The sequence below is a fragment of the Salmo salar genome, chromosome 04 (genome assembly GCF_965601325.2).
Source record: "Salmo salar chromosome 04, fSalSal1, whole genome shotgun sequence".
Lineage (NCBI taxonomy): Eukaryota > Metazoa > Chordata > Actinopteri > Salmoniformes > Salmonidae > Salmo > Salmo salar.
The window spans coordinates 45,058,300-45,074,055 of NC_138294.1; the positions used below are offsets into that span (position 1 = coordinate 45,058,300).

Here is a 15,756-nt window from a genome sequence, read left to right on the forward strand (position 1 = left end):
TTTATCACCTCAGAAAATAATCCTAAAGAAAGGATATCATTGTAGCGGGAATAAGAAGCTTCCTTTCTGTCCATCGGCATAAGTATCAGATAGGCTACCTCTTTACTCTGTTTGAACAGGTCTGATTATCAGAACTGCAGGCTACACTCGGTCACTAATCAGATGGTCCATCAAGACGGATATCAAAAACACAAATCAAACAGAACATATCTGTAAGCTATTTAAACATAACATTTAAGGCCTCCCGAGTGGCGCAGTGGTCTAAGGCTGTGCCACTAGAGTTTCTGGGTTCAAGTCCAGGCTCTGTCGCAGCCGGACGCGACTGGGAGACCCATGGGGTGGCGCACAATAGGCACAGCGTCGTCCGGGTTAGGGGAGGGTTAATGGGCATTGAGTGGGCATTGTGTCGAGAACCAGTGCAGCTTGGTTGGGTTGTGTTTCGAAGGATGCACGGCTCTCGACCTTGGCCTCTCCCGAGTCCGTACGGGAGTTGCAGCAATGAGACAAGACTAACTACCAATTGGATACCACGAAATTGGGGAGAAAAAGGTGTAAAAAAAGAATGATAAGAAATGCATAACATTTAATCATTCTGCAAGTCTTATTGATCATCATAGAAGCTAGTCTGGCAGTGCCTGGAAGTTCCAAGTATACAGTGCTTTCGGATAGTATTCAGAACCCTTGACTTTTTCCACATTTTGTTACATTACAGCCTTATCCTAAAATTGATAAAATACAAAATGTTCCTCATCAATCTACACACAATACCTAATAATGACAATGACAAAAACAATGACAAAAACAGATTTTTTTAAATGTTTGTACATTAAATATCACATTTACATAAGTATTCAGACTCTTTACTCAGTACTTTGTTGTAGCACCTTTAGCAGCGATTACAGCCTGGAGTCTTCTTGGGTATGACGCTACAAGCTTGGCACACCTGTATTGGCACACCTGGGGAGTTTCTCCCATTCTTCTATGCAGATCCTCTCAAGCTCGGTCAGGTTGGATGGAGAGTGTCGCTGCACAGCTATTTTCAGGTCTCTCCAGAGATGTTCGATCGGATTCAAGTCCGGGCTCTGGCTGGGCCACTCAAGGACATTCAGAGACTTGTTCCGAAGCCACTCCTACGTTGTCTTGGCTGTATGCTTAGGGTCATTGTCCTGTTAGGTCAACCTTCACCCCAGTCTGAGGTCCTGAGAGCTCTGGAGCAGGTTTTCATTAAGGATCTCTCTATACTTTGCTCCGTTCATCGTTTCCTCGATCCTGACTAGTTTACCAGTCCCTGCCGCTGAACAACATCCCAACAGCATGATTCTTCCACCACCATGCCTCACTGTTTCCTCCAGATGTGACACTTGGCATTCAGGCCAAAGACTTCGATTTTGGTTTCATCAGACCAGAGTATCTTGTTTCTCATGGTCTGATAGTCTTTTGGTGCCTTTTGGCAAACTCCAATAGGCTGTCATGTGCCTTTTACTGAGGAGTGACTTCCGTCTGGCCACTCTACCATAAAGGTCTGATTGGTGGAGTGCTGCAGAGATGGTTGTCCTTCTGGAAGGTTCTCCCATCTCCACAGAGGAACTCTGGAGCTCTGTCAGAGTGACCTTTGGGTTCTTGGTCACCTTCTTGACCAAACCCCATCTCCTCCGATTGCTCCGTTTGGCTGGGTGGCCAGCTCTAGGAAGAGTCTTGGTGGTTCCAAACTTCTTCCATTTAAGAATGAAATGAAGACTAAGGAGATTATTGTGGACTACAGGAAAAGGAGGACCGAGCCCCGCTCCCATTCTCATCGACGGGGCTGTAGTGGAGCAGGTTGAGAGCTTCAAGTTCCTTGGTGTCCACATCAATAACAAACTAGAATGGTCCAAACACACCAAGACAGTCGTGAAGAGGGCATGACAAAGCCTATTCCCCTTCAGGAAACTAAAAAGATTTGGCATGGGTCCTGAGATCCTTAAAAGGTTCTACAGCTCCAACATCAAGAGCATCCCGACTGGTTGCATCACTGCCTGGTACGGCAATTGCTGACCGCAAGGCACTACAAAGGGTAGTGCGTACGGCCCAGTACATCACTGGGGCTAAGCTGCCTGCCATCCAGGACCTCTACACCAGGCGGTGTCAGAGGAAGGCCCTACAAATTATCAAAGACCCCAACCACCCCAGTCTTAAAATGTTCTCTCTACTACCGCATGGCAAGCGGTACCGGAGTGCCAAGTCTAGGACAAAAAGGCTTCAACAGTTTTTACCCCCAAGCCATAAGACTCCTGAACAGGTAATCAAATGGCTACCCGGACTATTTGCATTGTGTGTGCCCCCCCCCCAACCCCTCTTTTTACGCTGCTGCTACTCTCTGTTTATCTTATATGCATAGTCACTTTAACTATACATTCATGTACATACTACCTCAAATTGGGCCGACCAACCAGTGCTCCCGCACTTTGGCTAACCGGGCTATCTGCATTGTGTCCCACCCACCACCCGCCAACCCCTCTTTTACAGTACTGCTACTCTCTGTTCATCATATATGCATAGTCACTTTAACCATATCTACATACTACCTCAATCAGCCTGACTAACCGGTGTCTGTATGTAGCCTCGCTACTTTTATTGCCTCGCTACTGTATATAGCCTGTCTTTTTACTGTTGTTTTATTTCTTTACTTACCTATTGTTCACCTAATACCTTTTTTGCACTATTGGTTAGAGCCAGTAAGTAAGCATTTCACTGTAAGGTCTACACCTGTTGTACTCAGTGCACGTGACAAACTTTGATTTGATGACCTTCAATACTGCAGACATTTTTGGGTACCCTTCCCCACATCTGTGCCTCAACACAATCGTGTCTTGGAGTTCTACGGACAATTCCTTTGACCCATAACTTGGTTTTTGCTCTGACCTCCACTGTCAACTGTGGGACCTTATATAGACAGGTGTGCGCCTTTCCAAATCATGTCCAATCAATTACATTTACCACAGGTGGACTCCAATCAAGTTGTAGAAATCTCTCAAGGATGATCAACGGAAACAGGTTGCACCTACTTATGTAAATAAGGTATCTGTTTTTAGTTTTTAATACATTTGCAAAAATGTCTAAAAAACTGTTTTTGCTGTATATTAATTTATACTAATACAATTGCTCAGAGAAATTCACAAGTAATAAAATACATCAACAAAAAAATAAGTCTAAATTATTGGCACCCATTTCAAATATTCCAGCACCGACCTCTTGCAAGGATAATAGCATAGAGATTTTTTCTAACATGTTTTATGAGATTGGAGAACACATTGGGAGGGATCTCAGACCGTTCCTCCGTTTAGAATCTTTCCAGATCCTTCACATCCTTCTGTCTGCGCTTATGGACTGCCCTCTTCAATTCAAACCATATGTTTTCATTGGGGTTCAAGTCTGGGGACTGAGATGGCGATTGCAAAATGTTGATTTTGTGGTCAATTAACCATTTCTTTGTGGACTTTGATGTGTGCTTGGGGTTATTGTCTTGCTGGAAGATCCACTTGAAGCCAATGTTCAGCTTCCTGGCAGAGTCAACCAGGTTTTGGGCTAAAATGTCCTGGTACTTGGTAGAGTTCATGACGCTGTTGACCTGAAAGTAACAGCGAAAATCCACTTTTCTTAAACTGAAAGATGACGCCCAGAGCTTACCCATGATGTTGCACAACGATTTAAGTCAATAAGTCATCGTTTTAGTCAAAGTATGATATAGTTGGCCTTGAAGTGGGAAATCCGTGTCAATGCCATAAGTTTCCTCAAATGAGATGACGTGGAAATACTTTTCAGACTACGTTTCTTTTCAGGACAGGGTTTTATTTGAATGTTACCACCCACCAGCATGGCATTGTTTTTTTAATCAGAAACGCATGCAAAGTATTCCCTCCTCACGAGTTGCGACTGAGCTGAGCCAAACAGCCTTTCTACTTCCACCTAGGCGCATGAGCCATGGAGCAAATAAAAATTGGATGTACAAACTTGTTGTTGGACCTCCACTTTTTTTTAACCAGACAATAATCATAATCCATTGGTTAATTTGTTAATTTTCACTTATTTTGTTTTGCTGGTCTGTATTAAAAATATATAAAATGACCATTTTATAAATAATAATTGAATGATATGATTGCATTTTTCCAACCCTGCCTCCCCTGTCACCCCAAGATGAATGGTTTTGAACACTAACGTTTTGCTTTGATTGGTGCAGCTAGAAAGCACTATTTCACAACAAGTGTCTATTCTATAATGAAAAGGCACCACAGAAAGAAAACTCAAGGAACTCATTTATCTACCGTATTTTGTTGTGCCGTCGTTACATTTGTATTGGCGTTTCGTCCGCTCAGGGTGTTGTTACATATCATTGAGCGGCATGCATCATGAGCAAAATCATTGCAGCCTTTCACTTCCCCTGTGGTAACCATGAGCACTGGGTGACTTCGCTTTGCTGTACCGCAGCCGAATAGCCTATCAGCAGCCTACCAAAGGTTACACCTTGTCCATTACAATGTAATGTCTAACTCCGATCGTTCACTGATTATCCATATTCACTTTTTCTATGGCGGATTCGCGGCCGCAATATACAGTAGACGCCAAAACTTTGGAGATCACAACAGATGGCAAAGTAAAAAAATACTGGTTTCCCCTATCCATCTGTGGCACAGCTTTTTTCAAAGTTAAAGAAACCATACAACTTTATGCACAAGGACTACTTTTATCAATTTCCACTTTTTCTTTTTACAAACACACATTTACAGTGAAGATGCAGTTTGTGCTGTTGGCGCCATCATTCTTCAATTAAAATGTGTCACTGGTTTTTGCTTGCCCTATGACAAATCCAGCACAAGAAGCAGCCATAGCCAGCTGGCTAAGCTTTTGAATACTGTGTGATCAGGTTAGCAAGATATCTGGCTAGATAAAGGTTAGTATGCTAGCAAGCTACACTCACTGAAAGCTGTCATTGCCCTATTCGTTGTTTCTCTCCACTCTAAATGTACAACGACGTTCACACCCCCAATTTGTGAATACATTTCAAGAATATGTATTAAGCCTGTGTCTAGCATTTTCACTCTAGGATGGGAATTATGCCAAAATAGGGGTGTCAACTTCCTATGGAGGGTGCCTTTGACAAGGGCCCCAGGACCAGTGGAATCAAAATGCCCATAACATCAAAAGATCCACCACCATATTTTACAGTAGGTATGAGGTTATTTTCTGCATATGCATCTTTCTTTCAACACCAAACCCACCACTGGTGTGCGTGGTCAAAGAGCTCTATTTTTATGTCCTCTGACCACAGCACCGGTTCCAATTCAAGTGCCAATGCCGTTTAGCATACTCCAGACGTTAACATTTATTGGTTGCTCTCAATAAAGGCTTTTTTTCTGGCAACCCTTCCAAAGAGGCTATTGGCATGGAGGTGGTGTTTATTGTAGATTTGGCGGCCAGAAGATGCGACCAAGTTCTGTAATTCTCCAACTTTGGTCCTTTCCATTTTTCTTTGACTTCTGAACCATCTTTCTCACTGTGCGTGCGGACAACATACACTTGCGTCCAATACCAGGCAAGTTTACTACTGTTCCAGTGGTTTTAAACTTACTAAATGTTGCCGTAAGTGGTATATTTTTCCTATTTTTTTTGTACCCATTGCCGGATTTATGAAGGTCAACAACATTTGTGTCTATTTGTGAGCTCTTTGCCTTTTCCCATGGTGATGGATGACAAAGGGATTTTACATGCGTTACCTCATTTGTATACCCCAGTGAAACAGGAAGCCATGGAAAACCACAATACAACAAAAGTAAAAGTTAATGCAGATTGAATATTTTGGATTTATTTATAAAAATCTTTAAGGTGCCAATAATATGTACATAATCTTTTGGAGAGAAAAGGTATTACTTGTTAAACAAAATCTATTTATTTGAGCAATTGTATTAGTATAAAATAATAATTTAATTTTTTAGCATAAAATATAGCTCAGTATTTTATTTAGGTATTTTCTACAGTCATTTCCCCTCATCTTTATGAAGAGTAACAATAACTTTGGACCTGATTGTATGAGTGAGTGAGGCCCACTGTTGCTGGCAGTGTGTCTCTACTGTGACCCACCCTGGATAAGTTTGTCCACTGGGGTGTGAGGTCCAGGTGTGAGGATGCTACTTCATTAAAGTTGCAATGCAGCCGTTTTTATCTCAATATCGAATCATATCTTGGTAACAATTAAGTACTTTACTGTGTTTGTTTTCAATTTAAAAAAGTGGGGGGAAAAAATTGCTTCTTAGCAAAGGGCAATTTCTCAAGCAAGAATGTTGCTCGGACTGTCTGTAATGACTTTCTTAACAACTCTGACACTAAAAAGAGCATTATCATCATTTTCACAACTTCACAGTATTATTCCAACCTCAGTGTGGAAATATATATAAAACAAATTAGTGCTGTTTTTACATCCCTTCCAAATGAACCTTTTGTGAACTGCTGTGTTAATCATGTCAAGTAACAGTGGACCTAATTAGAGTGAGAGAGAGTAGTTGTGGGCAGTTGGTAAGAAATCACATCACAGGGTCTAGGACAGGGTCCTAGACCCTGTGTAGCTGTGTAGTGCTAGGGCAAAAACCAAAACGTGCACCCAGGGGGGGCCCCAGGACCGAGTTTGGGGAAACCTGATCTAGGGCACCTCTACCAGCTGAAAGTAAGGTGTCGATGGTGTGTTACCCTCATCTGGCAAGGCGATGGGGTGGAGAGAAGATAAGACGCGCCGCCAGCAGTCTGGAGTGACCTTGTGTGTTTAAGTTCAGTTACCTTTCACAGACTCGGGAGATGCCCCAGGTGGACTGCGACTACGGACTGTGTGTAGCCAATGGCTGGATCAGTAGCTTATTTAATTCCAGAGGAAACAAACGTGACAAAATTACATAACTGTCATTATTTAATGGAGGAGCTGTCCCTCACCTACAACACTGAGCACCGCCTTGACAATAGTTACACAGAGCACCGCCTTGACAATAGTTACACAGAGCACCGCCTTGACAATAGTTACACAGAGCACCGCCTTGACAATAGTTACACAGAGCACCGCCTTGACAATAGTTACACAGAGCACCGCCTTGACAATAGATACACAGAGCACCACCTTGACAATAGTTGTCAAGTGTTAAACGACCCAATGCCTACATCTGCTAGTAAAGTCTAATTCACACCATTCATCATTGCGTGATGTGAGCCAACAAACAAGCCATCCCTGCGGGCAATATTGCCAAGCCACTTCTACTACCCATGCAATAAGACGAATGAATCCTCTCCCCTCAATTGATCCTGCTGTAACCCAGTCAATGCAGAAATAAGCCGAACGACTCCGAGAAGCACTCATTTATAGCATAAACAGAACGCATGTCTTATTACTTGACGACAATCGCTGATTTTGTCGATTGGAAAGCAGCAACATTATTATTGTCGGCTAGTGCAGACAATCACAGGTCTGATGATAGCGAGGTCCATAGCCTAGGCAACTGCAAAGCCATACCACGGGTCGGGAAGTCTACGGGAATAACCTTTACTATAACACCTGAACCAATATTTAAATGTTTCTTTATCGAGGTCATCCCCTGGGGAAATATTCAGTTGTCTTACCTGGCCATTATTCTGCACTCCAACACCCGACACACAGACAACGTGGTTTGTTAGAATTATCCCGGAGTTCGCGGCAGAATTCCCAAGGTTTTGAATATTTCAACAGAGCATGTAGGTGAAACGCTGCAGACTTCTTCGTCTTCTGGAAAGACATGCAGTTCTGAGCCCAGTCGAATCCCCGGAATCCCCGCATTAGACAATAGTTGTCTTCCTCCACCGCATTGAAGACAGCAGCAGAATCATCACTCCCCCGACTCAGCGGTGCTGATGGTTCGGTGTTGGGTTGAGGGCGCGGTCAACGGCAGTTGACCAATCATGTGCACTCCCAATGAAATGTACATGTGCATTGCCATGGAGGACATTCACAAATGTATTGGGTTGAACCTATAAGCCCATCTTTCTCATTACCCTGTCAAATACATAGCAACATAATTGGGGCATTTCAGTGATGGTTTTCACTGAATTTGATTGATTTGAATAGTCAATTCAAGGATAGCTGTAATGGTGGGAGGAACTTCTGAGCATTTCGGATATAGCTTAACAAGCGCTTTAAAAAAAATAAAAATCTTTAAGCCTATTATATACCCTATTTCACATGCTAAATAGTCTGCTCTCATGTGTATAAAAGCTGCACACATGATAACTGGCCTTGGACCTAATCCAAGCCCTTTATTTTCTCTCTCAGCTCCATAAAGCTGTTAATGCAGTGTGACAAGACCATACGGGTTGGACATCTCCCTCAATAATAACCTTGCTTGCGTTATTAAAAAAAACGACCACAATATAAATAGGACTAGCCATTGTGAGATGGCTTCAGTTTTCACAGGCCAGTAATAGCCTACAGGATACCAGAGGTGGAGTTACTATGGTGACAAATCCTCAACTGGCACCAGGTAGCCTACCAAATTGGAAGTTGACAGGAGCCAGCAATACCTGAAGGTTACAAGTTTGCAAAATGAGTGGTTCAAATAAAGATGGCACCAAAGTACTAAACATTATTTCTCAAATTGAATATCTACAGAAGCCCAACACAACAAAATGCTCTAAATTAGAATCTGTTTGAAAGACAAAATTATTGATAAGCTCTATCATAAAATATAAAGAAGAATGTTTTTAAGTCGTGTTTTTTGCAATAGGAATAGATTTCAAAATTATAGGCTATTATAAACTGGGTAATTCAAGCCCAGAATGCTGATTGGCTGACAGGTGTGGTATATTTAAGCAATAAGGACCGAGGGGTTGTGGTATATGGCCAATATACCACGGCTAAGGCCTGTTCTTACACACGACGCAACACAGAGTGCCTGGATATAGCCCTTAGCCATGGTAAATGGGCAAGTGTAAAACGACCCAATGCCTACATCTGCTTATAGGCTACACTAGTAATAAAGTCTTCCTGTGGTATACAGTCCGATAAACCACAGCTTTCAGCATTCAGGACTTGAACCACCCAGTTTATAACAGACCATAGACCATGGGTATGACAAATTTTTTTTTTTTGGTAACCAGTTTGTAATCGCAATAAGGCACCTCGGGGGTTTGTGGTATATGGCCAATATACCACGGATAAGGGTTGTATCCAGGCACTCCGTGTTGTGCCTAAGAACAGCCCTTATCCGTGGTATATCGGCCATATACCACAACCCCTCGGACCTTATTGCTTAAGTATAAAATGTAGCCTATATTTGTGCTGTTATCACATTTTACAGTGTGACAATCCCGGAGAGAATCGTCTCAGCTATGTATTGAAGTTCCTAGAAACCACTGCTCAGAGTAAATTAATTGCCTTCCCTCATGGGAGCATCACTTGGGAGTAACAGAGCGAGACAAATAAGTCCTCAGCATATTGTATGTACACAAGTAGTAAAAAATCCAAAGTAGTTGGGCATGATGCCGTTTCTATTCTATGATATAGAACCATAGAAGATCTTTCTGCCTTTTAAATTGTACCACATTACAATGTAATCAAACATGAACATGGTTGGCTAGCTGAGGAAAGAACCTCAATTTAACTTGTCATCAACAATCCACTCCCACATGTTATACACAAACATAGGGCTACACTAAAAACAGGGAATGTGAATGAACTACAGAATGCTAAATCCCAGTGGTAGCCTATGCTATCCAGTGTTGACACAAAACCTCACCACCTTGCGGAGAAGCAACCTTCAGCAATCATGAACCGTATACAAGCACATACAGAGATATGCATCTACTCTAGGTTTACCTACTGTGAAAGCTCTGGGCAAATAATACTATGGCTGAGAGAATGAAGGATTAATTCATCAGAAAACAAATACACAAATCAGCACAACATGTATTGACTGGATCATCAAATTATCATTAGCAAGTAAACATATAGTTACACAATCCTTCCTCAGGTTCAATAGCTCTAAAACTTTGGGGAAAATGTGGACATTCTTAAGAAAGTCCGAAAATTGCAATGTTCTTAGCGTGCATTGTATATCCAAACAGGAGCAAATACATTTCTATCTTCAGAGTGTCATTGCTGTCAGTCCCCATTTAAGTTCAGCTTGGCAGCATGGGAAAAGTTTGTGTTCTCGTCAATGTTGGTCTTCATTCTGATGTGAAAATTAACTAGTAAGTGGACCACAAAATTAATTCAGGAAAAAGAGAAATGCAGTCTAAAAAGGATGACTTTAGATAGGAATTGTTTAGAGACTACATCAAAACACTTGCAGATAGAGCATTTGATCAGGAACATTGCTCACACTAGGAGATGTTGACATACACAGTGTACAAAACATTAGGAACAGGTTCTTTCCATGACAGACTGACCAGGTGAAAGCTATGATCCCTTATTGATGTCACCTGTTAAATTCACTTCAATCAGTGTAGATTAAGGGGAGGAGACAGGTTAAATAAGGATTTATAAGCTTTGAGACAAGTATTGTGTATATGTGCAATTCAGAGGGTGAATGGGCAAAACAAAATATTTAAATGCCTTTGAACGGGGTAAGGGAGTAGGTGCCTGGCGCACTGGTTTCAGTGTATCAAGAACTGCAACGCTGCTGGGTTTTTCACATTCAACAGTTTCCTATGTGTAGAATGGTCCGCCACCCAAACGACATCCAGTAAACTTCACAAAAGTGTGGGAAGCATTGGAGTCAACATGGGCCAGCATCCCTGTGGAGTCCACGCCCGACGAAGTGAGACTGTTCTGAGGGCAAAAGGGGGTACAACTCAATACTAGGAAGGTGTTCCTAATGTCTTTTACACTAGATTATTCCAACACCTATACCCTGCATTATCCTAGCCCTCTTACCTCAAAGGTGGACATCAAACACTTCATCCTCCAGAGAGTCAGGTGCTTCCTCTGCAATGGCTAAGGAGAGAGAAAGGTTTGCTGTGTTAAGCGCACCACATCAGCCATATTGGAGTACCACAGAGCTCAAAATAATTTGCACTGAACAAAAATACATTTGTATAACTATGGTAACTAAACTCAGCAACAAAAAAAAAGAAAACATCCTCTCACTGTCAACTGTGTTAATTTTCAGCAAACTTAACATGTGTAAATATTTGTATGAACATGACAAGATTCAACAACTGAGACAAACTGAACAAGTTCCACAGACATGTGAATAACAGAAATGTGTCCCTGAACAAAGGGGGGTCAAAATTAAAAGTAACAGTCAGTATCTGGTGTGGCCGCCATGGCATTAAGTACTGCAGTGCATCTCCTCAACGCACCAGATTTGCCAGTTCTTGCCGTGAGATGTTACCCCACTCTTCCACCAAGGCACCTGCATTTCTGGAGGGGGGGGGGTGATGGCCCTAGCCCTCACCCTCCGATCCAACAGGTCCCAGACATGGTCAATGGGATTGAGATCCGGGCTCTTCGCTGGCCATGGCAGAACACTGACATTCCTGTCTTGCAGGAAATCTTGCACAGAATGAGCAGTATGGCTGGTGGCATTGTTATGCTGGAGGGTCATGTCAGGATAAGCCTGCAGGAAGGGTACCACATGAGGGAGGAGGATGTCTTCCCTGTAACGCACAGCGTTGAGATTGCCTGCAATGACAACAAGCTCAGTCCAATGATGCTGTGACACACCGCCCCAGAACATGACAGAACCTCCACATCGATCCCGCTCCAAAGTACAGGCCTCGGTGTAAAGCTCATTCCTTTGACGATAAACGCAAATCCGATCATCACCCCTGGTGAGACAAAACCACGACTCGTCAGTGAAGTGCACTTTTTGCCAGTAGTGTCTGGTCCAGCGACGGTGGGTTTGTGCCCATAGGCGACGTTATTGCCGGTGATGTCTGGTGAGGACCTGCCTTACAACAGGCCTACAAGCCCTCAGTCCAGCCTCTCTCAGCCTATTGCGAGCAGTCTGAGCACTGATGGAGGGATTGTGCGTTCCTGGTGTAACTCGGGCAGTTGTTGCCATCCTGTACCTGTCCAGCAGGTGTGATGTTCGGATGTATTGATCCTGTGCAAGTGTTGTTACACGTGGTCTGCCACTGTGAGGACGATCAGCTGTCCGTCCTGTCTCCCTGTAGCGCTGTCTTAGGCGTCTCACAGTACGGACATTGCAATTTATTGCCCTGGCCACATCTGCAGTCCTCATGCCTCCTTGCAGCATGCCTAAGGCATGTTCACGCAGATGAGCAGGGACCCTGGGCATCTTTCTTTTGGTGTTTTTCAGAGTCAGTAGAAAGGCCTCTTTAGTGTCCTAAGTTTCCATAACTGTGACCTTAATTGCCTACCGTCTGTAAGCAGTTAGTGTCTTAATGACCATTCCACAGGTTCATGTTCATTAATTGTTTATGGTTCATTGAACAAGCATGGGAACAGTGTATATACCTGTTTGTGAAAAGCCTCAAGTATTGCACTTAGCAGAATAACAAGAGGTCTACAGTAAAGAAAATAAAGTGAGACATTTTGTCTTAATCGCATAGTCATGTTTCAAATAGATTGGACAGGAGCCAAAATCTAATTTGTACCAGTTACGGATTTAAGATAATAGGCTATGCACTAAATTGGCAAAGTGCCATACCTAATTGCACTAAGCTGTAAAAAGTATGGTCCATTTGCACCAAGATTGAGACATCCAGGTAAAGATTGAATGTAAAAGAAAAGAGTGGTGTGCTTGTACCTCTGTGATGTAGAATGTGTAGGGGCTAAACCATATCAGGCACACTGAAGGATCGTGACTGGCACTCTTTGTTGGTTTGCAGCACTCAACAGCAAGGCGGCTGCGACAGTCTTTGTGACAGCTCACCCCACAGGCTAGAATGGAGAAGAATATGGTTACTGTGAAGTTAAATCTTTAGTAACATCTGAAAACAGATAGGATTGTTACTGGCATTGCTCGATAGCTAGCGTAGCCTTGGCTTCTTATAGACGACCCCACCTCTTCACGGAGTACCTTAAATAAGACATCCGTCTTATTTTAAGTACAAATAAATAAAACCTGCACTTCTCTTTTCCTGCTAGCACTGACTTTGCTGATAAGTTTGAGGAAAATGTTCTTACCACGACTGTGATGTGGTTGTCTCACCTACCCATCTTAAGATGAATGCATTAACTAAGTTGCTTTGGATAATGACTAAACGAGCACAAAAAATATAGCTTTTGTGTTCTACTACACAATAGGTTTTGGAAAGGTTTTGCTTGAGGTACAGTGCATACACTGACTGTCTCACTGAGTAAGAGTATCTAGTAAATAACAATCTTTGAAATATACACTGAACAAAAATATAAACGCAACATGTAAAGTGTTAGTCTCATGAGCTGAAATGTATTTTTATTTTATTTTACCAGGTAAGTCTCATTTACAGCAACAACCTGGGGAATAGTTACAGGGGAGAGGAGGGGGATGAATGAGCCAATTGTAAGCTGGGGATGATTACGTGACTGACGGTTTGAGGGACAGCTAGGGAATTAGGCAGGACACCGGGGTTAACACCCCTACTCTTACAATAAGTGCCATGGGATCTTTAATGACCTCAGAGAGTCAGGACACCTGTTTAACATCCCATCCAAAAGACAGTACCCTACACAGGGCAGTGCCTCCAAACACTGCCCTGGGGCATTGGGATATTTTTTAGACCAGAGGAAAGAGCACCTCCTACTGGCCCTCCAACACCACTTCCAGCAGCATCTGGTCTCCAATCCAGGGACTGACCAGGACCAACCCTGCTTAGCTTCAGAAGCAAGCCAACAGTGGGATGCAGGGTGGTATGCTGCTGGCAATAAAATATATATATATATATATATTTTTTTTATCAGAAATGTTCCTTACACATTTGTTTACATCCCTGTTAGTGACCATTTCTCATTTGCCAAGATAATCCATCCACCTGACAGGTGTGGCATATGAAGAAGCTGATTAAACAGCATGATCATTACACAGGTGCACCTTCTGCTGGGGACAATAAAAGGCCATTTACAAAATGTGCAGTTTTGTCACAACACAATGCCACAGATTTCAAGTAGAGAGAGCTCTATTATAAGCCACCTCTTATTTTAGAGAATTTGGCAGTACGTCCAACCAGCCTCACAACTGCAGACCACGTCATCCCAGGACCTCCTTTCCAGCTTCTTCACCTACAGGATCATTGGAGGGGGGGCAGGGGTGCTGAGGAGTATTTCTGTCTGTAATAAAGCCCTTTTGTGGGGAAAAACTCATTCTGACTGGCTGGGCCTGGCTTCCCAGTGGATGGGCCTATGCCCTCCAAGGCCCACCCATGGCTACGCCCCTGCCCAGTCATATGAAATCCATAGTTAAAGGGCCTAATGAACTTATTTAAATTGACCTATTTCCTTATATGAACTGTAACTCAGTAAACACTTTGAAATTGTTGCATTTCCATTTTTGTTCAGTATAATAAGCTATTAATATATTACATACCGTTGTGCGTGGGGCGCAGGAGCCGCGGAATTCTGACAGATCCTTGTATTACTGTACCTTCACACATCTATCTTGTAAAACCCCTGCATCGGTCACTTTTAGCGTTTAAAGGACAGGTTGGTGGTGACTTTCAAAATGATACCGATCGCTGAATGATCATTTTATCCAAATTGCACGAAGCAATTCAAGTCGATCGTAAATCAACAGTGAGCAGTTAAGTCTTGTTTGTAACTATCCTTTTCAGCATTCTCAGGAGTCAAGTCATTTGCAGACATCTTGATTCGTTCAAAACGATTAGTACAGAACAGACCTCAAGTTTGGGCGTAGGCTAAAGTATGAAACAGGAAATGAAGTGTCCACCGAAAGAGATGAAATGTGAGAGAAGCACTTTAAAAATAGGAACCGGTGTGTGGGTGTGTTTTGTTACATCATATTACCATCAGCACCCTTACTGTTCTACATCCTAAATGGTGTTCTCTGAAAATCTTATTCCACAATCTCAACTACGCTAGTCATAATTTGAGCATCTTCTAATATGGGGGGGATCTATACATAATTTGTACACAGGTCTTGGTACTAAATGTTTACACCATATTGTTTCATATGTATTCACTTCTGATTCAATAATGAGTCAAATAGCTTTTACATGGAGTCTTACATAGTTGAAGCGTAGGCATTCTTACAACGCCTTTACAGTGATGGCAAAGTGTAGACTTCGTGCAGGTCATCTCTGAAAACGTGTGGATGAACCCCCCCCCCCCCCCCTCGCCCATCTTGCTGTTCAGTAAAGAGCTGGCCTTGGTGATGTAGTTGATCGTCTCCTCACTGATTCTACCATCCCTGAGCGGGTGAGGGGGGGTCAAACGTCAATATTACAGTAGCAAGACACTGTGTTTGACTAATGTAACTAAACATGTAAACTCAGCAAAAAAAGAAACGTTCGACTGTCAACTGCATTTATTTTCAAACTTAACATGTGTAAATATTTGTATAAACATAACAAGATTCAACAGACAAACTGAACAAGTTCCAGACATGTGACTAACAGAAACGGAATAATGTGTCGCTGAACAAAGGGGGGGAAATCAAAATCAAAACAGTCATTATCTGGTGTGGCCACCAGCTGCATTAAGTACTGCAGTGCATCTCCTCATGGACTACAACAGATTTGCCAGTTCTTACTGTGAGATGTTACCACACTCTTCCACCAAGGCACCTGCAAGTTACCGGACACATGAGG

At 42.7% G+C, this 15,756-nt stretch overlaps 1 protein-coding gene across 2 annotated transcripts in view; it reads right to left on the reverse strand.

Moving 5' to 3' along the window:
* Positions 1-7,944, reverse strand: part of LOC106602987 (neurexin-2) — a 326,762-nt gene extending 318,818 nt beyond the window's left edge. Inside the window, exon 1 of one of the 2 annotated variants that reach the window (XM_014196088.3) lies at positions 7,633-7,944. The gene's annotated coding sequence lies outside the window, so the exon portion shown is untranslated. The remainder of the gene's footprint in view (positions 1-7,632) is intronic. The other variant, XM_082974431.1, reaches the window with a different exon arrangement.
* Positions 7,945-15,756: the final 7,812 nt, after the last annotated feature.